This window comes from Dysidea avara, chromosome 9 (genome assembly GCF_963678975.1).
Source record: "Dysidea avara chromosome 9, odDysAvar1.4, whole genome shotgun sequence".
Taxonomy (NCBI): Eukaryota; Metazoa; Porifera; class Demospongiae; order Dictyoceratida; family Dysideidae; genus Dysidea; species Dysidea avara.
In genome coordinates, this window is record NC_089280.1 from 19,785,894 (window position 1) to 19,809,678 (window position 23,785).

Consider the following 23,785-nt stretch of genomic DNA (forward strand, 5'->3'; position numbering starts at 1 on the left):
GGGTTAATTAGAACTAGACAAGGAGAAATCCTAAAACGTCTTAGACATGCAATTCCAAGGGACATGGGGGAAGTTTTCCTGGAACAGCAAATCCCAGGTGACCCGGAACGTAACTGCCCAGACCTTGTGATTATCAATCGGGAGAAGAACAAAATCATTGTAGTAGATGTAACAATGCCATTTGAAGGAGAACCTCGTAGCCTTGCAGAAGCCAGGGAAACCAAACTTCAGAAATATAGTAATCTGAAAACCTGGCTACAAGGGAAGTACAGTGAGGTAGAACTTGAAGCATTTATTGTTGGGGCACTGGGCTCATGGGATTTAGACAACAAGCCTGTACTACACATGCTGCACATAGGCAGAAATTACTCTAAGCTTTTCAGGCGACTTTGCTGCATTTCAGCTATAGCCGGCAGTAACAATATCTGGAAGGCTTTCTGCCGTAGTGGTAGTTAATAATTTAAAATAAAAAAAATTCTAAATACAAAAAATAAAAAAAGGCTTGGTCGTGTACGTTATTACTATGTCTATATTGTCTAACATTGTGTATCATTTTCTTTTTTCAGGAACTTACTGGCACTTTGCCTGTAGACAACATACATACAGGTCTACAACTAACTGATGATCTAGGGTGGCTTACCTTTACAAAAAGATAGATCCACCCTGGGCAGTGTGCTCTCATGTGCCACACACTAATGTGACTAACTGTGAATGTGTTCAATCATTGCAGGACCACCTAAAAGCATACCAACAAACAATCACACACATTCATCAAAGGCTCCTACCTAGGGTGACCTTATCTTTTCACTAAAGTCTGGATCACCATAGTTGGCAAGACCCAATAACTGCAGCCACTACCTCACCACCTGAGTTGGGATCTGCAGGAATTAAGAAGTGTAGCCACTACCTCACCACCTGAGTGGTGGTCCACAGGAAAGGAGAAGCTGTAGGAATGCTGACTGATGTACATGCTTACTACACACTCACAACTCCTGTTCAGGAAGGTTGGTCTTCACAGTAAGCCAAGCCATCCTGGAACTACAGGAACTACAAACTCATTTAAATTTCCATTGATGATAGAACATATCTGTTTCTTCATCAAACTGACCCACCCTTCCAGTCCTTGTGGCTGAGGGGCCCACCAGCGATGGTGCATTAGGGCAACCTTCCCTAATGAAGGCCCTCCTTCAGTTTTTTGCTGAATGGGAACACTCAACTGTTCTTGTCAGTGTAATATCTGACACATAGGCTATTAGCCTATTCAATATTACTCTAATTTGTGGAACTCGGAGAGGAGTTTGAAGCTTGCTTCACCCTCTCCACGAGTTACCCAGGTATTGCAGTACCTCCTGGGTGGCTCACTCCCCCTCTGGGGGACATTAATGAACAAAGCAATCGTGTGTTGTGACGGAAACCTGTCGCCAAAACCCCCAAAGTATACGTAAACAACCTACCTTTATACGTAAAATCCAGGAATCGACATAAGACATAATGAACTCGCATCAATAGTGAAAGAGAATGCATTAACTATTATTCCTACCATCAGCTTCTCGGAATCAGAAAGGTCAGGCCCGCCCAATGCTGCCAGCTGCTGAACGCGCAGAAAGGCCGTAGCGGCAGTTCTGAAGACTGTCACGTCAGCATAAGGCTTGCCCTTGTTAACGAAGTGTTGCTACTTTGATCGCATTGAGCCATGCTCACAAAACATTGTAAAGACATCCTGTACAAAACAGTTGCAGGGTTTCAAGTAAAAATATATATTTCGTGAGTAACAATATCAACACATTTCTCCACACTTCCAATTCAAAGAGGGCTGGTATGTTATTTATTCCACCTTCAAGATTCCAGTACATTGGCAATAAACAAAGATTTATTGCTGTTTCTCTCCCAACCACCAGTGACCGACAGAATACACTGCATATTAATAGCTGCACTAATCACATGAATTAATGCACTACACCCTGCAGTACACGGTACACAATGCTCAAATGAGCAGCAAATATCCACAGTAATAGTGGCTATCCCTACAGTACAAAATGCAGTACACAATGCTCAAATGAGCAGCAAATATCCACAGTAGTAGTGGCTATCCCTACAGTACAAAAATAAAATGGAGGGATTATTTCCAGCAGCTCTGGAGTCCAAAACAGTAAGAAAGCATGCTTGTTACCCTAAAATGGGTTAGATCCATAATCCCAATCTTTACATATTTTAGCTCCTATGTACCAAGTCCCCAGTCCGACACCTAGTTTTGAAAAACAGGTGGTAGTCACTGACACACAAATCAAATCATCCTGCATGCAGCAGTGTTGTATAACACTATATTGTAGCCACCAGTGTCATCCAGCTGCTTTTCTCCTATAACAAACAAACTACAGTTGACCAGTTAGTCAGTTAACTACAATATTGTATAACTCTTACTACTAATGGTTCTCACTCCAGCTGGTTGTTTCATGTTTCTTAGACTTCACCTCTGGTTCTGAAATGTTTTCAACAAAATATATACTGTTTACAAGCTGGTGTTCTGTACCTGGAAAAGATATTGTTAATCTGCAAGTGCTATATGCGTGTGCATAACATGTATGCATAGCATGTGTGTTTGTGTGTGCGTTAGAGTTGCAACGATACAGTGTGTAGATGTATCAATATATTTCCTCTGGTGTATCACGATACAACGATATATTGCACTATACAAAGTGGAGTTTAAGCAATGCTCTATGTCGTTTTTAAGGGAAATAAGTGAGTTATTTTTTCTTTGAGAAGCATTACATAATATTCAGCTTAACCACAATGTACAATAATCTGATTGTCAGCCATGTTACCAAGCCATGATATGTCGATATATCATGATACGCAATATATCAATACGGTTTGACTTTGTATCAATACAGCGATATTGTCTTAAAACGATACGATACGCAATATATCGATATATTGTTGCATCTCTAGTGTGTGTGTGTGTGTGTGTGTGTGTGTGTGTGTGTGTGTGTGTGTGTGTGTGTGTGTGTGTGTGTGTGTGTGTGTGTGTGTGTGTGTGTGTGTGTGTGTGCGTGGAGGCGTGCGCGCACATGTGTGTACACTTTAACATCACCTGCTTTAAGACTTTAATCAGTCTCCCCATTCCAACTAATAACTGCTGCAGCTATCTGATATTGTTAACTCAACTCCATAGAAATGTCCATAACAACTTTTTTTAAGCCTCCAACTATTTTGGTCACCTGTAAAATCCCACTATCATAAGCCAACCTTCAGGAATCATAGCTACTATAATGTCCACACCAGAGAGTAGGTAAATACTATCAATAGTTACAGTTAATACTTGTGGGTAGCTATGAACGGTTTAAACTATGAAACAAGGAACACTCAAAAGTTGGAGGAATTTTGTAGCCCACAGTTGTACAATAAATCTAAACATCTTGTAACACACATAGCCAACTAACTTTATTTGTCATATCAAACTGTTTAAGGACAACAGACAATAGACAAAAAAAATTACTATAAACATACAAAAATAACTATCTTCTATTAAAATTACAGCAAATCTTCAACCCCTTTGTAACTAGATTCTCAGCCTATCGGCTAAGATCTAGTAGAATCACCCCACAAAGCAGAAAAGAAAACATCAGCAGCGCAGGAATGGTGGTAGAGAAAGTACCGACAGGAGACATAACAATAGGGGCAGGAATAACAATCAACAAAACAACAAATGGAGTAACAGCAGGATGCACAGAGGAGAGAACAGATGGAACAACAATCAGCAGCAAGACAACAGATGGACAACGCCAGGCAGGACAATGATGGTAGAAGACCAGAAGAGCAACATCGGGCCAGCAGACAAGCCAGATGGATTGCCAAAGCTCGCAAGCTGCAGCAGCAGTACCAAAGAAATGTGTAGAAAAGCTCATCCATGGGGAACAACAACGAGAAGAGTGCAGGAAGACATTCAGAACATCATGACGGAAAAGTATGCCAAATGACCCACAACCAGACTGGGCAGAAGAGGCGATCAACAATGACACTACCAATGTCCCGGATGCCCCCTTTACCACTGAAGGGGTAAGGTTTCAGATGAGGAGGCTTCCAACCAACCCAGCACCTGGTACTGATGGAATAACATACTGCTTGTGGAAGACCTTGGACCCACAAGGTAAGCTCCTTACAACATCCGCAGAAGAAACGAACGAATACTGGACTGTTAGAAGGTAAGCACCACAGTGCTTGCTTACTTAAAAAAAATAAGAGAGATAAGTTGGACCTAGCCAACTGGACACCCATTCTTCTACACAATACAATCTATAAAATCTATGCAGCTATGATAATCTATAAGATCTATGCAGCTATGATAGCAAACAGAATTGCTACCTGGGCAATCAGTACAGATATAATCAATGCTGCCCAGAAGGATTTCCTACCCCACAAAAGTTGTTTAGAGTACAACTTTACCTTACAGTCATGCCTACAAGACTCTAGAAAGCACAAGAAGGTTTATGTGGCATGGCTAGACCTAAAAACACTTTAGGATCAAGCATTTACTGAGGTCAATGGAAGAGCTGGGTCTAGGAAGAACAACTATCTCAGTAGTACAGGACATTTACAGTGAATCAATGACCTGTAAGAGTAGGACAGGCATACGTTGGTGACATTCCCTGTGAATGGGGAGTGAAGCAAGGATGTTCTCTCAGCTCCATTCTGTTCAACTTGGCTTTGGAACAACTAGTCAGAGCAGTGGATGCAAAAGCTGGATACAACTTTGACCGAGGTGAAGTCACCATCTTAATCTATGCAGATTACTTGCACTTGGTCACAGAGACATCACAACAGTTGCAGGCCCTATTGCATATGGCTCATGAATATATTATGCTGGGTGAGCTGGCCTAACCTTCAAGTTTGCCACTCTCAACCTGGACAAACAAGCCCAGCGACACTTTGTCAAATCACTCTAGGAGGTGAGCAGCTGCCAACACCTCAGTTGGAAAGACCACTACCTTGGATGTGAGCTGGGTGTGAATACCAGAGCTACTCTAAAAGAACTGGGAGAGCAGTACATTAATGAAACAAATACACTCTTAGAAAGCAACTTACAGCCTGACAGAAGCTGGATGCACTGAAGCGCTTTGTACGGCCCAAGCTGGACTTTTCACTTAGAACCTTTTTACCAACTAAAGGGTGGGCCAAGTAACTTGACAAAAGAGTAAGAGGGATTACAAAGAAGTCATTGAGGTTACCAAAAAGAACAGTCACAGCACTATGGGCACTAAAGATGAAAGCCATTAACACAGCTCAGAATGGGTCCCTACCATATGAAGGCTGCTTTGAGCATGTCTTTTTGCTACAATCATGCCAGAAGATGGTGCAGAAACATCAAAATTGCCTGGCTGGACCTCCAAAATGCTATTGGCTTGGTACCAACAAAGCACTTATTGTCATCTTTGGAAGACCTAAGATTGACAGGCAGTAAAATTAATGTGGTTGCCAACATATATCAAAACTTAACAACCTATAGGTATGGAGTACTCAGAGGAGATTTTATGTGACAGAGGAGTTAAGCAAGGCTGCCCCCTTAGCCCAATCCACTTTGACCTGGCTATGGAACAACTAGTTAGTGGCGAGTAGACAACCTTCACCTTTCCAATATGTGTGACAAATTTTAACATTTTCTAGCTTTACTCAGCATCTGAAATTGAAGCATCCAGAAGCAACCGTGACACTACTGCACCGAGTGTGGAGAACACTTCGAGAGCAAGAGGGAGTTACTGCAAATCACACCGGAATCCACCGGCCTCACAGCCGAGGCATCTGGGAGACTACCCATGCTCATTATGCGAAGAATTGTTCACGTCGGAGAGAAGTAGAAGTGGACAAGAGAGGAACCAACACCCTATCCTCTTATTGAAGAAACTAGCAATGGAGGCCACAAAGGGATGCAAGAAAATCTGCTCTGGCGACCAAATGCAACTTTGTCCCAAGCATCACAGCCAGCCCCTTGGCCAATAGAACTCACAAATTTACTGATCCGAACAATGTTTGTGGTGGGAACAGAATCCAACGTCATCCTAGTGAGAGAAATCAGTACCTCTAAAACTCCCCACCAAGTTGGAGGCACCAAGCTAAGAATCTTTAGCAAGTACCCAGACTGGAAATCTACTTTCTACCTCAACCCAGACAACAGCCCGTCACAAATGAACAGGCCACCCCACTCAGGACAGAGTCGCAACAAGAAGAGCAAACAGGTAAACCAAATACTATTATAATTACATACTATATCCCTTACAGGTCACACTGGATTGTCCCTTCTGCAAGTTGTACTATCAAGTACTATCAAGGAAAAGATCTAGTTAAGTTTGCAAACACACATCAACACAACACACAAAGAAGCCTGCCAGTGGATGTTCATGTGTGCTCTCTGCGTAAGCCACACTCAGGAAGAGGCTACCCAGGAAGTGTTTCCAACAAGGACACAATACCATCTTAAATTTTGTGAGAGAGCTTACACGTGAACCACCAATATCTGTTGAACAACTGATTTACCCAACAGCATGGGAGAGAGCACAGGAATGGTCCACCCACCAGTCCAGTCCAAGAGGGAGGGGTCAGCCCCACCTCCCCCCTCTCACTGTCTACTGCTAATATTCTCTCTGACACAAGGCAGATAGACACGACGCAAGAGAATGCCACCCAAGCACCTAGTCCCACACCAACTAACCTGGAGAAGTACCATGTCTACCACCCCCCCTACCTTGTATGAGGGACTACATATCACCAACACGATCAGGCTCCCTAGTACCAGATGTCGGACTGCCAAGTACACCATTACAACTCTACTCCCCAATATCAGATGTTTGACCATGTACACCTTGACGTCTTTAATTTGTTGTTGGAGTCTTGGGATCATGGGACCCCAACTACTTGAGTGCCCTAAAAGCCCTCAAAATTGGAAAGAACTATTCAGTCCTATTCAGGAAGCTGTGTGCATCATCTGCCATCACTGGTAGCCACAAAATCTGGACAGTCTTTTGTGGCACTGGGGCAGGTTAAATTTCACCCCTTAACTAAGAGCTCCCCCTACTTAATCAAACTTTAATTAATGTAATACTAAAATAATCCCAAAAAGAAAGAAAAAAAGTAAAAATAAAAAAAAAAGTTTTGTGTATGTATGTGTGTTAGTTTACTGTTCTCTTTTCTGCAGGTCCTGACTACATCATGACACCTCCAGCTCCAGCTTTGTTTTTAATTTTCACACCTATATAGTGGTTGGAAGAACACATCCTGGCTAGTATGATTAATCTCCACAAACAGCTAAACCACACTGGGTCAAGCTGACTGTCCCCTGTACATAACCTCTCAATAAGAGACATGTCACATAGGGGATACCCTTTTGATTTAACCTCTGACTTTGAGCAAAAGCCATTTTGTGTCAGTAAGTAATAAAGTACAGAGCTGAGTGCAGTCTCTCAAAGAGCTGGGGAAACACAGTTCCAAGTAGCTATTCATCACCTCCCACAGCTACAGGAGCTATCCACCTTCCAGTGAACCACTCACTGATTTATTTTTATGCTGTTTTTTTCCCACACTGCTGCTCTAGAGCACCACTGTCTCTAGCAGATCCCCAGTCTGTAATACTGAGGGGCCCACCAGCAATGGTGCATAAGGGTTACCTTCCCTAATGAACGCCCTCCTGGCAGTTGCAGCTGCACTGCTGGTGAAATTGAACTGTTCTTGTCAGTGTAATCGGTGCACCCCAAGCGGGTGAAACTCTGTCGAACTGAAGAGCGATACTACTAGGAAAGATGGAAGCTTACTAGTCAGAGAACAGATCGCAGCAGACCAAGTGGAAGTGATGGAAATCAGTCTGGAAAAAGTATCTGGTAAGAAATGGAGAATTACATTTGAACTGCAAAAACAAACAACCTTCTTGTGCTCAATCTGTGAATGCGGTTATAATTTCTACTCCAGTATCATGCGACATTTAACTTTAAAATACGAAAGAGTGGAAGTAGAGTACATGTACAAGTATTGTGATTGCGACAGAAAATTTGAATCGAGGAAGGAGCTGGGGAGGCACGTAAGCAACGTTCACCCAGCAGCAGAAGAACCGCCACCATCCAGAAAAGGATCATTCCATTGTACTTTTAGTGAGGAATCGTTTGTGCCACAGAGAAGCCAAGCACAACATGAACACAACAAACACCCGATCAGACTATCCAAGTTCTTGGCAACACTGGCCTCTCAGCCTGAGACAGACGACGATGAGGAAAGCACCCAAACATCCCAATCAACCACCACGGAGACAGGTAACACAAAGGCAAGCCAACCAACCCATTGGCCAACAGACCTTACCAATTCGTTAATAAGAGCCAAGTTTGCAATGGGATGCTCATCGAACATCTCCTTGGTAGAGTATATGAATACAAATAAGACCGCCCATCAGGTGGGGAAAGTGAAGCAAAGAATTCTGTCACAATATCCAAATTGGAAGGAGACCTCTTCTTAGCTTAACCAAGCTGTCAGTGAATCAACTGGTGATACAAGCTATGGAGAAGATACTGAGTCTAGCGAGTCACCCACTTCCCCACTCGAACCAAGCTCAGAAGAATCTAGCGAGTCACCCACCTCCCCATTTGAACCAACAATTGTACCAGAGAGAGAAGATATAGAAACAACAGTACTGGAAGAGGGAGCTACACAAGTGGAGCCAACAGGATCACAAGGCAAGGTAGTTACTATTGTTATTGCACACCCCCTACAGGTAGCTCTAGAATTCCCACATTGTTGCATGAAATGGGTGGGTGATATAATCAAGGGATACATCGAAAAACATTTATCCTCCAGTCACAGTGAATACACCCACTCATATATGTTTGATTGTGCCCTGTGTGCTGACCATACCGATACTGAACACGAGATGTTACAGCACCCAGTCAATGAACATATCCCTGACCTGGCAACACTCCCAATCTCCACCATCAAACAGGGTAAGAGCATACTGTTACCTTTGCTAGAGGGTACGGCTGAGAATGGAAGTGATGGGTCAGCCTCTCCATATCCAACATCTCCCCCTCTAAGTGATGAGGAAGAGGCTCCGCCTGCCAAGAACTGTGTTGAAAAGCTACTCTGGGCTAACAGATAGAGAGAGGTTTGTAGGATACCCCTAAACCAGTCAGATGATAGAAAGCTATGCCAGCACAAAACAGGAAGGAGAACAGCCAGAATGGATCAGCATACCAGAGAGAGAGGAGGTGGATGTATTTGACGCCACATTCAGTAAGGACGAAATATGTCTTCCAACTCAGAAGGTTACCAGCCAGGTCAGCACCTGACCCAGACAGCAGCAGCATTGGAGAACCCTGGACTCTAGAGCAGAGCTGATTTCACTGATGCTCAACCTCTGCAAGAAAGCGAAATGAAGCTGGAAGAAAAAGTACAACAGGCTTGCCTACAAGAACAGGGGTAACAGAGATGATCTTAGCAGCTGGAGGCCCATTTGCCCCCAGAACACTATATGCATGCGAATGGCTATAGAAGTAGAAGCTATCAACAATGCCTAAAAAGGGTTTCTCCCATTTGAAGGGTGTCTCGAACACATGTTCCTTCTACAGTCCTGCCACCAAGACGCTCGACAAAGACATAGGCAAATGAATCTACATTGCCTAGCTAGACCTTAAAAATGCACTTAGGTCATGCCAACCAAGCACCTTTTACAATCCATGCAGGGGACCTGGGCCTTACGGGAACAATGACTAAAGTGGTGAGAGATATATACACAGACTCCACCACACACGTAAGAATAGGGAAGCATACTAGTGATGAAATAGGGTGAAGCAGGGTTGTCCACTTAGCCCAAGCCTGTTTGACTCAGTGGTAGAAAGAAGTGGTACCAAAAAAACAAGGGCATAAAAAGAGAGTAATGGAGAGCCACCTCTTTCACAACCGTTCATGCTGCCTCGAGATTTTCCACCAGAGGATCTATCCAGTGGATAACTCGTTGGAGCAGCACATGCCAAGTTTTTGTCATCTGTGGTAGCAGCTATATATGGCTACAAGTTGTACCCAACAAAATTTGAATACGACCATGTTTCCAGACAAATCGTAGCACAATATCCATTCATGTCTGATGAGAATAATAGTCATGTAAGCTTATGTGCTATCCATATACAGCCTTATGTATGTATACATGCTTTATATAGGAGTCAGAAGAAAAGAATTTTCACTCCAGCCAAGCCAAAGCAGCCTATGTAACAAATTCCAGATGATTGTATTGAAGCAAGCATTCACACTAAAGAGATATGGCAAAATTAAAGGCAGAGTTAGTAAGACAACCCCTCAAGAGTCAACGTTGTCTAAAAACATGACCAAAACATTTTGGAAAAGGTGACAGAATATTTCTGAATCTCCTAAACCTGTACCTGCCGTACTTGATGAGTATCCTACATTGAAGAGGTGCAACCAGGTAACAATTATGCGGGTATGCATTAATGTATAATTGTTTTTTGTTTTCATGATTGTTAATACTGGAATTTGAAACGATCTGTAACAAAAAGAAAATTAAAGTTCAGATAACTCATGACTGGCTTCAATTATGTGATACCATTCCAAAAATGGCAACGATAGACAAAACTAACATCAGAGAATACCATATAAGGCAGGAGATACATCAGACCATAAGACATCAATGTATATTAGTATAGCTATGTGACCCAATCTATAGATTTTTAAAATTTTTGCATACCACTGAATCTTTTTGACCTGCTAACTTTGTTCACCCTGTCTTTTTTTACAGAACGCAAGACACTTACAGCACTGGCTTGCCTGTGTTACATGTTACCAGACACAAGAAGCCAGCTGGATCATTATTTGCTCTTTCCTTTAATTCCGGTATTTATATATATTTCTAATTTGCACTTCTAATGGTAACAGGAAAATTCCAAAGCTAGGAAAAACTTGATATATCACAGCCTTGTGTTCTAGTAAGAGGGAGCGTGGTAACACCAAAGATGCCTACCTAATTGCTAAAATGTTTCAGATAGACATCGGTAAGATTGCTATGATACTTCTATATAGCAACATTTTATGGATTCAATATGCATTATACTATGGGCCTCTCTAATGTGTACAGACCACCACTTATTAGGTACAGAAGGAAAAAACCAGGGTCGTGAGACCTATATAGAAGTCACGCTGTGTTTATATTGGCAGGAAGAAAAAATGCAATTTTCATTGTTACATAGCTTCATGGTCCCTTCATGTAGAGGCAGCAAACATAGTAAGAGATACATTGAAGACTACCCAAAGATGTTAGACAGTGTGCTAACTGACTGGCAGAATCTGGAGGCTATCCACAGGTTTATCAAGCCTAAACTTGAAGAATGATGCTCCCCATGAAGGTATGGTCAAAGGACCTGGGACAACAAGGTAAGAGCAACGGCTAAGAATGCCGTAAAACAACCACCCTATACTTCTAGGTACATACCTGGAGCGTCACAGGCATTCAAGTATCCATGCAATAAGGATCCTGAAAGTAGTGACTAGCTGCACAGAGGTTGAAGGATTCCACCAATAAAGCACGGAAAACAACCCAGGATCCAGGCATAACTGAGGCACTGGAATTCCTCAACTCCAGGCTAGAACCTGAAGAATCCTGTAGTAGCTACAGTAGGCTGGGTGCCAAGGCTAGAAAAACAAATGAACAGGTAGTGATGATAATTTGAGACACACAGGCCAAGCAAAGGGAGTCAGTCTCACTGCTGTGAGAACAATGCCATTCACAACATGTTGGGGCAATTCTCAAAGTCCCTGACCAATTAGGTAAATGCTTCCACTTGACAGTGAAGTTGGGTTGCTAATGGCAGCCAGGGTATACCGGTTTTCACACAAGTAGATCAAATAACCTTCTACCAGTAAAAACAGTCTTGAAGCAAACTGGTAACTTTAGGGGGACCATGGCATCAACTGTGCTTCCAGACCACAACAGCCTGGTGACAAGCAAAGTACAACTCTTGGCAGTGATGCATACAACCGAGGGATTCATTGGTCACCAATCATGTTGGAGAATGCCTCTGATGTTAGTTATTCCTATACTTTTGCACGGCTAAAACTCACTTGTTTCTTATCATTGTCTTCTATACTGGTCACAGTCCTTTACCATAGCATCATGGATCCTAAGCAGTGTTCTATCATCAATGAATATCACACTGCACAATTATATAACATGCGATGTCATATACTTTGTAAGGCTTTACTTTACTGTCAAGCATTTCTATTGCATGTCACAAGACGCTTGTGAGACCACAACTGCCGTTGATGTGGAAGACAACCAGAGACTCTGGCACACACCATTAACCACTGTCATCATTTGATGGGTCTGATCAGGATGAGACATGGGAAAATCTACATATATTACGAAGGAAGAGGAACCTGGGAGAAGCATTCATGAGGTAGGAAATACTACAGTGTATATGCAACTACCCCAACCTGAGGTGATCAATATATAGCCATACTGACCCCTGGAGCACCCTTTCTGAGCAGGACTATTAAGTTGGTAGTGTTCACAAGGTTGAGAGAGTAGATTGGTGAACAGAGAAGCGCGTAATGTTACAGTTGCTGATGTAATAGTCCCATTTGAGGGGAAATCATATAGTCTTGCTCAAGCCAGGAAAACAAAAGAAGACAAATACAGCAATCTCAAGGATGTAACAAGAGTTAACAAAATAAAGGAATCAAGTGGATACATACTGTGTTGAAAGTTAATATAAAAAACCAGGAGAGTGTCAGAGAAGTAAATTCAGTAAAACTTTGGATATCATGGCAACATACAAAGCAGACATGGGTCAAGCACTTAGGTCAAGGGCTTGAAGCACTTCACCTGTATAAATGCTTAAGTACAAGTACAAGCACAAGCACAAACGCTGTAATTGAGTAAATGCTTCAAGTACAAAGTGAAGCACTATTTAAGTGCTTGATATAACTACTTAATTACTTTAACAAACATACACAATGGTGTATGCAGTCATGCAGCTATTGTTTTAAGTACTATTGTTATAATGAACAAACATCAATCGGTAAAAGTTTCATCTTTCAATCTGCACCTCTCAGGCCTGAAGACTTTCCCTACTACACTGAATAATTGTTCTACAGGTACACCTGATAGAATAATTATTCACATTTGATAGCACCTTATGGCGATTAAATAAGAAGCTCATTGGATCAAAGACTTTTGATAAGAGCTGGCAGCTTTTGTGCTTTAAAATGTGCTTATAAGCACTTTGAAATATAAGTAATTAAGTACCAGCACAAGCACAAATGCTGCACAGTAACAAATACTTTTCAGCACTTCAAAACAAGTGCTTAAGGCTTGACCCATGTCTGATACAAAGTGATAAGGAACTTTTTTGTTTACTTTAACAACAAAAATTCAATTGCTGTATACACTTTCACATAACAGTATAGGGGTGTAAGTATTATCAAGAGTTAATAATACTCCACTATTATTAACTCTTGGTATGATATCAAATGTCAGTTTCATCCAAACAGAGCTTTGCCCCACACTATTAATACACAATAATATACATGCATACAATCACAATCCTGCAATGGTAAAATATATACAAATGAAGCATTTGACAATTGTTTTAAAATGGCACACACACCTTGAAGAAACCTACCCAGAGATGGAATTAAAGGCTTTTGTGGTGGGTTCAGTGGGTGAGTGCCTGACACCACAAAATAAATGTATGGAGTATTTTTTCTCAAAACTCACTTGTTCTTGCTGGTATATATCAAAGAACTTTTTTGAGAAATAGAAGGAGCTTCATAGCACTACTAAACGTTTGGGCAGTAACTGAGGACATCCAGGCACTCAAATTAGGATCTAATTGTCATAAGTACACTAGAATATAACACACAAATGCGATGTCTACTAAAGCTAGAAGTTGTTGAGCAATGCACTCATATAATCAGTATATAGTATCTTAGCCTTGTTCTACCTGTTGTCATGTCACATGACTTGGCAAACTTGATCACATGACCTTTATTCCAAGCCATACCGAGAGGCAGTATGGATTTGACAAGTAGTGACCCAACCCATACTCAGACAAAAGCGACCTGATAACCTGTACAATGAAAGGGTAGATAGTTCATGTGTTGTGGGTCTAAGTAACAGTGTAAATAGGCATATTTAACACTTGTAGAAGACTAGAAATGTAAACTAGATAGGTCAATACTTTGTTGTTATACTGAACAATAGTGTACTGTTATAACAAGAGGTCATGATATTATTTAAGGAGAGTAGTTTATCAAGTTCCCTTTGATCTCTACTCCTATATGTGATGATTGGTGCTTACATGGTACAAGGTCAAGCCTAAAGTCCTTTGTAAAATTGTTTTTGCTGAATGCACTAAAGTAACTGAACTGCGGTCTCTCCAGCTATGCATGGACTTTGATATGCAGTCTGTATTATGCAGACATAGAATTCACTGGATGTTGGAATCTTGTTTATGAAGCCTGTATTTATGCAGACAGTGAATTCGCTGGGATCTTATTACTGTCAATCACCAAATTGCTATCGATGCACAACTTGCACTTCATCCTCAAGTGCTACTTTTCAGAGACATGAGCAGGAGAAGCAATGTGCATGTGTATGAGGAAGGGGTTCAGCAGGCGGAGCATGGCTGCTGTACTCCACTTGTTTTTTCATCATCTGGTGGTATGGGGAAAACTGCTTCTGCTGTGTTCAAGTTTCTTGCCAATCTTTTGTCCATCTAAAGGACCACCTTTTACTCTTCTGTAATGAGCTGGCTACGCTGCTGTCTAAGCTTTTCACTGTTGAGGTCGTCAACAATGTGTATTCATGACTCTTAGGTCCAGTTCTGGACACCCTGCCCCATCTTCTCCTGTGGACATCAGTCAGGTGTCCACTGTGATCCCCCCCACCCCCAGTAGGTCTTTGTAGGTATCCTTTTCTGTAGGCATACAGCTGTATATCCCTATACCTTTTTAGGCTAACAGTTTTAAAACAAATTTCTTCTAGCTTTTTCAGAGACATGTGGGGGGTGGGAATGGCATTTAATAGGGTTGGTTAATTTACAAAAAAGAAAGCTGGCAGCTAGTAGCAGTAGTGGATACGACAGAAATCGAGCTAAGAAGCCAGTGAGTTTCTCCACAAGTTTACTTTTTCGGATTTTTTACGTTTCAAGTCAAAAGTCAGTGTACCCAAAATACACCGGAACGGACCGTCCTCCAACCATAGCTTGTCATTTCATGCCGGAGCGCTTGATGGTCTAATGGTTGAGGACTGACAGTATAAACTGATAAACAATTTCAAAACACATTTGTTCACTGATTATCAATAAACATACCTCACCAGATTTCGAGTACTTCTTCCTTGTCAAGAGTCCCATAAAACTTCATGTTGTAACTCCTAGTGTACTGCAACTGCAGAGCTCGTTGCCACTGGTCACCACGTGCACGAGCAAGCACACGTGTTCAACCGTGCGCGAATCAATAAGGAGCACCCAGCAACCTAGATGCAAGGGGGTGTCACTCAGGCTCTTGCTGTAGGTAGATCTGCGACCGCGGTCAAACTCTAAGTCAACGGTCAAGGCCACTAAATAGCTGTTACAGTGGGTCAAGGGTCAAGACGATACGGAAGATTCGAAACCCACAATCGAAAACTATACGTAGCTAATTATCAAGTTTAAGGGATTATACGTAACTCACAAGAAGTAAGGATCTCTAAGAAGATGTTTTAAAGCTCCAACAGGCATTTCGCCGTAATTATAATGATTTTTTCTCTCCCAGCTGCTGGTAGCACGCACTAAGAAAATATTATACTAGGTTACAAGCGCAGGTGCATATAGGAAAATAGAGAAATAAGTGCAGGTCAAAAGTTCAACAAGGAACGCTCAAGTCATAGGTCAAAGACGATAAACGCTGCAAGTCAAGGGTCAAGGTGAAATTTTCCCCGGTCAAGCCTTTGACCGCGGTCGCAGATCTACCTACAGCGTGAGCCGACGTGACACCCCCTTGTAGATGTCTGCTATAGACCCAGAAGGTTATAGACAACGCCATCGAGTTAGCCATTGTAGTTTCCTTAATTAACTTATCTAGCAGTGACAGCTTTTTGAAAGCCCTGTGATCATTAACACATACTCACTGGACCGAATTAAGTCATGACCACTATTAAAGCTCACCTGTAGTCATCTTGTGTATGAGAGGGCGTTAAAGCCTCCTAAAGTAATTAACAGGAAGGTGTGTAGTGTAACTACGTGATGGTGATAGCTATGGAGTTGTGCTCAAGCTGAAGAGGAGACAATTAAGCGAAAGGAAAGTAAGCAGGTCTGTTATAGATGTGTATTGCACAAATAAATACTCTGTTTGCGCCATCTATTTGAATTTGGACTATATTCGGCATAGCCATTCTTCCATATAGGAGGAAATAAGAATATATCTGTTCGTTATATCTGTTCACTGTCAGGATTAAAATATTCCATTATTCCGTTTACTTACAGTACATTGTATTTCGCTTTTTATGGTTGCCAATGGGAAATGGTCTGCTAAAGAAGGGGTGAAGACTGAGGGTGCTGGCCAGTGTTGGGCAAGTTACTTTGTAAAAGTAACTAGTTACATATTACATGTATTACTTGCAACTGAACTATTTAGTTACAGTTACATATTACTCATAAAATAAAGTAACTATAATAATATTACATATTATATTACTTTGTGTCACAGCCTTAAGCTGTCTCGTGTGAAACTACCACTTTATCACGTGACATGATTGCGTTGTTGGGCAATGTGCAAATCTAGGTTATAAGTAAGAAGCTGGTGAATAAGCTTCATTCAGTAGGCTTCGTTACTTCGTTGTGGCTAGGCGTTACTCAGAGGATAACTAACGAGATTAGTAACTTCGTTACTTGTAGTAATAATATTACGTAATATTAGACTCGTTACAGTAACTATATTACTTAGGTAACGTGTTACATTTGTAAGTAAAGTAACTTGAGTTATATTACCCGTTTTTATAGCGTATTTCGTTATATTACTTAGTTACCACAAAAGTAATAAGTAATATTATTACGAACGCGTTACTCCCAACACTGGTGCTGGCATACCATATAATGGGTTACCTTTAAAGGAGAATGTTTGTGATTGGGGCTTTCTGCACATGGTCATTTTTTTTTCATGAATTGTTGCTACAGTAGAACCTCATTTATCCAGATCCCACTTATCCGGATTCTTGGTTAACCGAACTACGGTAATGACTGCTCTATTAGAGTAGTGACTGCTCTATTAGGGTAGTTAAAAATGTTGATATTTAAATAAATTTTCTCTTATGTTATTTTAGGGTTATTTATACTTAGTTTCAGAGATACAGATTTTTCAGACTTATGGACCACCCCTGGTCCCAAGGGGTTCGGATAACTGAGGTTCCACTGTAGTTAGTTACTAAGTACACTATTGTAGGCTGTTGATAAGCTGTTATTTTGTGAATATTTTACCCCTTGAATTTTTGAGAGATAAGTCCTTCACAATAATTTACCCTAACACTCACATATTATAATATTGGTATCTGAAATGTTGTGCCTTTAGGAACATAAACAGCATAGTGTAGTTAGTTGCAAATTTGGTGAGCTAAGAAATTTGCCAAAAGTGCACATGTGAAAATATGAGGTTTCTGTTACACTTGATACTCACTATATCTCTGAGGTGTGCAACATGTATCAATTCTAAACTGAACTCCCATATTATATGCACTGCATGTAGGTCTATCACTGATCCAGCCTATGAAGATGTCGAAAATACATTTGATGGGCACTGTTATTGCTCCACAAGGTAAAGGAAGTATTAAAACTAGTCCATCATAATATCTATTTTATTTATGTATGCTAGGTAGTATGAATGATTCTGTGTATCTGTAAACCTTCATTTTGATGCCTTGTATTTGGATTGATTGTTGGTGGAGCAGGTCAAGATATGTTTGATCATGCACTGAGGGTTCTCCCACTGATGTAGCATAGGAGAGCGTGGCCATTGTATCTTAAATTGTCTGCAACCATGACATCCCAAAGACTGCCATCAGAGTGTACCACAATACATGACGGAGTTTACATATGTACTTGCCTGTATACATTTTTGTGTCCATCAAATTACGGTGGAATGTCAATTATTCAAACACCGATTAACCAAAGAGTTGATTATCTGAATGCCAAATTGACTGCTCAATTAAAGTATTTTGTCAACAAGTGTATGCTTTATTAGAGTAGTTGAGCAAAGGTCTGTAGATAAATGTATGGATGTGTTCCATTTTACGTGAATATATATATATTCCCACCTTTTCCTAGTTTGGATAATCAAAATTCCACTTTATGTATTTATCCCAGGCTTAAATACAAATAGCTTATGGATTCACTTTAAAACTGCTACTGGTCTGTGCACAGAGAGTATAACTTGGCCTCCTCTTATCTTAACAATGAGACAATGCTGTGAAACATAATCGTTAAGAACATGCACAATTAAAGTTCTTGAGTCTCTGGTTGCTGCTTCGTAATATTTAGTACAAGTCCCACTGGGCTTATCCAGCACATTCTTGGAACACTTTACTAACCAGAAAAATTTGATAAACCTAACCATAATATAATAAATTGTCAATCTAGTCTGGCAGTTCAGTCCACTAAATTGGTGTTGTACGATTGTTAATCTGGACATTTAGAACACCTGTGTAATCTGGACACTTGTTAATGATCCCAAAATGTTCCTTACCAATCTGGAAAATTAGGACACCTTGATAATTAGGACACTTGGATGGTCCTAATGTACACTGTCATATTTGTCACTAATACATTTTACATTTTGTCGATTAGTGAAAATCTTGTTGTAGTAGGCAGGTGGAACATGACAATAGTGGAGCTGGGATATGAATTAGTTCAATTTTTGTACCCTGCCCTTCATAGTTTGTCATAAAAAGGACTTAGCATACTAAGTAAGCTTGTTGGCAAATAAAACAACCATCATGATTGATAGAGGCCTTGTTTGCATCCCTTGATGCAGAGGGATACATTGTGTACTATAGTAACCAAATATCAAGGTTTACTCAAATTCAAGATTATTTTTAAAAGAATTATAAAAGGGCAACGTCCAGCACTACAATAAATAGTAATAGCCACACCAGTATCATCATTATCACAAGAATGACTCTATTGGTATAACATGCAATGGTCCACACACTCCAAGGCTTCTGCTCCACCTTGCACTGTAGTAGTTTCAACTTTGTCACAAACAAGTTCCCCAGTGGTGATAGGAGAGAGATTGAACAACCACTTGACATAAATTCTCTTCCTTTTCAGAACTTTTGGCAATCAATTCACAAAGTCTTGTGTATATTATTATTTGTATATTTTGAGATGAAATTTCCTTTGAAGAATTAGCATCCTAATATTACGTTAGATACACTTACTCTGTGCACAATTTCAGCTAGTTTCAAGGCTACTTTATATCCAGCCTTCCAATCTCCTTCGAGCAATCCTAATTGCTATTGTGTCTTCTGGTACCAGCTGTCAATAAGGAGAAGTAATTACACAATTTTCACTAGCCAACGACTAGATACAGTCACAGCTACTGTATTTTTTCAATGTCTGTTCATTCTTACAAGTGTGGTGCACCAGCTTCTAGGGTACCACAACCCGCTACCATGTGTCTTAAGCTGGAAAAGGGTGCAACCTCCAGTGTGGAAAAGACTTGTGAAGGTCAAAGGTGGCAGCTGAAGAAATGCACAAATTTACACACACACTTTGGGTCGAACACTTTACCTCATTGTAAACCAGGTGATCAGACACCGGTACCACATACAACAGGAAATATTGACAAAAGGAATATTTGACGAATTCACAATTAATCGACTTTGACAAAAAGTAAGAAATCACAGATCTCACAGATCTAAACACTGACTTTGAGGTGTTTATTGACATTTCACAAATTAAAATTTGACGAATGATAACTGATTTGTCAAATTCGTCAAGTCAAAATTTCCTGTTGTATGCATATGGTACTATGAATTATTAGTCAGCTTGGTGCAACTTTTAAAATACACATTATTGGTTAACAAAATACCCATTGCCCATGGCAACGCCACAAAGATGTCTCAGTATCATTAGTAATTGTCAAGTTCAAATACACCAATAGATTATGCAATACTGGTAGAATGGATTGGAAACAATCAGAAACAAACCCTACCTGTTCTTTTTGCTTTGCTTGCTTAAAGCACTCGAGCTAAGAGCATATACATTGTGATGTGGCAAAAGCCGCAAAACTACTTGGCATACCAAACCCCCCACACTTGTTTTTAAACAATGACTTCTTGTACATTCACACCTTCAATACCTTCCTTCACAAACTAATAAAATTAATAGCCAAATCCTTTAGGTCTTTCTGCTAGTAAGTTTCTGTTTTAAGAACCTGCTAGCAGACCTTTCAAAGACCTCATCATCTCCCAAATATCAAAGTATCTTATGCATATATACTACATTTTCTAACTATAATATTATCACATTAAAGCCCTGCATGTAATAGCAGTAAAAACTTGATTATCTACATCTGGTAAATTTCAATAGATAACATGACTGGGTTGAGTCCATAACTGTAAAACTATATGTAACTGAGCCAGTGAACACAGGGCACGTGGGCACATAAAATTTGCCTACTTTTTCATACTTTAATGATTCATAGCTTTTTATGTCATCACACTATAGCCACACAATTTTCAACATTTAATGTTTAGTTGACCTTATAATACATACAGGTTACAGAATCCAGATGTTTTATCCCAGTGTCGATTTATAATCTGTTATGTGACAGGGTGTAGTTTGTGCCCACATGCCCTATTTTCATAGGCCCAGTCACATAATTGCCTTTCCAATCCCTGAGTCAAATATGCTCAAAATTTTGCCCAAAATGCTTTCCTGTCAGAAATTTCCCAAATTTTCACCCATTATGCTCTTTCATTGTTCCTATTATGCTTGCATTATGCTTTAAGTTAGCAACACTTGTGACAATTGTCATGGAACATTTTAATCAGTGAATGCTCCATTAGAGTAGTTCACCATAAAATGACTGTTTTATTAGAGAGTATTGATCTAGGAGCTATGTACAATGCATTTGAGTGCTCTTTTGCAGTTTGCAGTTTCCACTGACTCCAGCCTATTATGCTTTTTATGTTCTATGTGCTAATCATGTTCTGATGTTGATCAGATACAAAAGTACAGTTTCTAAAAAAAACATTTTACTCAAGACAGAATTGTGTTGGTAAGCTCATTGCAGTATATTATTCTACACCAGTCCATATCCTTTCATGATGTACACTTTTCATAATAGTAAATGCACGGCTGCGGTATTTCAATGTTAAGAAATTAGACGGTATCAAAAGCAGATACTGCAGTTTGACCAAATGGCAAATGCTGTGAAGCTTAAAGACTACTGAAATGGCATTGTTTAGGATAAAGCAATGTGCATCACATGCACCTGGGTATGATACATGGACACAAGTTATCGTGTAGCATTAGAGCATGATGTTGATCATTTGTTTAACCAAAGCCTATACATTAATATTATTTTGTTCTTACACCAAACTTAGCAACGTGGCTTTACTAACTACCTGTAGAGATGGGCATGTTTTATTGCATCAAAAACTTAATGGAGCAGCTGAATGGATAATGAATCAACAACTTGTTTGTGAAAACATGTTGTCAATTGTGTGTCAAGAATTTGGTCATCATATAATGTAATATGTACATAACGGGAGACAGTATTCACCAGCATAAACTGTTTAGCAGAGAAATCAGAATTGGTGTGCATAACCATAGAAAATTTATCAGGTCTATGTAGTAGCCTTGCAGAATTGAGCAAGGGGGCAATTCTTTACAAATGGAAGCAGTTTATGTATTTTGTCATCTTTTCTCTTAATCCTTGATGGGTGTTTGGTCGCAAATACTCGTCCCACCCGAATAAACCAAACTCACATTGTCACACAATACAACTTGCACATAACACTTTTCCCACAATCTCCATCAGTTAACAAATGCAACCGGTTGCCATCTTACACTGATCACATGGCTGTTAAGTAAACAAATAATAGTTTTGTTGTATGAATAATTAAGTCTTTGCAAATATCTGAAAAGAGGAAAAAATTTCCATGATTGATTGGGAAAGAAAATGGTGGTGTCTAATCACTGGAACTGTATAGCAAATCTAAACTAAAACAGCCAAGCTGTAAAAATAGAGTGCGGCCCCCAAGGTGAAAAAAGATGTGAAATCCAAGGTGGCGGCCAAGAAATAGCTGTGATGGTAGGTTAATGGCAAAAATTTTAATTACAACAATTCAGGTGAATTTTTGTTGCCTCCTCCACTAGGATTAGGCACCAAATTCACCTGAATTGTCATAATTAAAATTTTTGCTATTAACCTACCATCACAGCCATTTCTTGGCCGCCACCTTGGATTTCACATCTTTTTTCACCTTGGGGGCCGCACTCTATTTTTACAGCTTGGCTGTTTTGGTTTAGATATCACTTCTTTTTGCATTGCAAACCACAAAGCTGGCCATATGGCTTTGATGCTTCTTTTTAACTTGTAAGGAATTGTGGAAGAAAAGGAAGTAATTGTGCGTATAGCTTTTGTCTGATGAAATATTTGTATATTTAACATTGAATGATGATTATCACATACTGTAGTTAATAAGGTGACTTCTTACATAACTGAACTGTAGCTGAAACTCTCATTGTTTGTAGTTGAACTCTTTTCAGGGTGATTAATTTCTAGCTGAACTCTCTACAGAATGATTTATTTCTAGCTGAACTCTCTACAGGGTGATTTGTTTGCAGCTGAACTCTCTACATGGTGATTTCTTTATAGCTGAACTCTCTACAAGGTGACTTGTTCAAGCTGAACCCTCTACAGGGTGGCTGAATTCTCTACAGGGTGATTTGTTTGCAACTAAACTCTCTACAAGATGATTTGTTTCTAGCTGATCTCTCTATAGTGTAACTTGATTGTAGATGATCTCTCTACAGGGTGACTTGTTTCTAGCTGATCTCTCTACAGGGTGACTTGTTTCTAGCTGATTCCTGGATGACTTGTTTCTAGCCAATCTCTCTACACGGTGACTTGTGTCTAGTTGAACTCTCTATAGGGTTATCTGTTTGTAATTGAACTCTCTACAGGATGGTTTCTTTGTAGCTGATCTCTCTACAGGGTGACTTGTTTCCAGCCGATCTCTCTACAGGGTGACTTGTTTCTAGCTAATCACTGGATGACTTGTTTCTAGCTGATCTCTCTACACGGTGACCTGTTTCTAGCTGAACTCTCTATAGGGACTTCTGTTTGCGATTGAACTCTATACAGGATGGTTTCTTTGTAGCTGATTTCTGGATGACTTGTTTCTAGCTGATCTCTGTACACGGTGACTTGTTTCTAGCTGAACTCTCTATAGGGCTTTCTATTTGCAATTGAACTCTCTACAGGATGGTTTCTTTGTAGCTGATCTCTCGACAGGGTGACTTGTTTCTAGCTGATCTCTCTACAGGGTGACTTGTTTCTAGCTGATCTCTCTACACGGTGACTTGTTTCTAGCTGAACTCTCTACAGGGTGAACTTGTTTCTGGCTGAACTCTCTACATGGTGGTTTCTTGGTAGCTGAACTCTCTACAAGGTGATTTCTTCTAGCTGATCTCTCTACAGGGTGATCTGTCCGTAGCTGACTTTCTACAGGGTGATTTGTTTGCAGCTGAACTCTTTATATGAT

General features: G+C 40.3%; 2 long non-coding RNA genes and 1 other non-coding gene across 4 annotated transcripts; 2 read left to right on the forward strand and 1 right to left on the reverse strand.

The window, feature by feature from the left end:
• Positions 1-1,181: 1,181 nt before the first annotated feature.
• Positions 1,182-1,367, forward strand: LOC136267829 (U2 spliceosomal RNA). Its single transcript, XR_010706794.1, has one exon. It is a non-coding gene; the product is annotated as a U2 spliceosomal RNA (small nuclear RNA).
• Positions 1,368-1,915: 548 nt separating this feature from the next.
• On the reverse strand, positions 1,916-3,221 carry LOC136267218 (uncharacterized). 2 transcript variants are annotated; one of them, XR_010706586.1, is made up of 3 exons: positions 3,092-3,221; positions 2,422-2,530; positions 1,916-2,358 (listed from the first exon to the last, which is right to left on the reverse strand). It is a non-coding gene; the product is annotated as an uncharacterized lncRNA (long non-coding RNA). The 2 variants fall into 2 exon arrangements; XR_010706585.1 differs by lacking the exon at positions 3,092-3,221 and having other exon boundaries at positions 2,422-3,047.
• A 12,501-nt stretch (positions 3,222-15,722) lies between these two features.
• On the forward strand, positions 15,723-18,156 carry LOC136267219 (uncharacterized). Its single transcript, XR_010706587.1, has 3 exons — positions 15,723-16,321; positions 17,758-17,826; positions 17,884-18,156. It is a non-coding gene; the product is annotated as an uncharacterized lncRNA (long non-coding RNA).
• Positions 18,157-23,785: the final 5,629 nt, after the last annotated feature.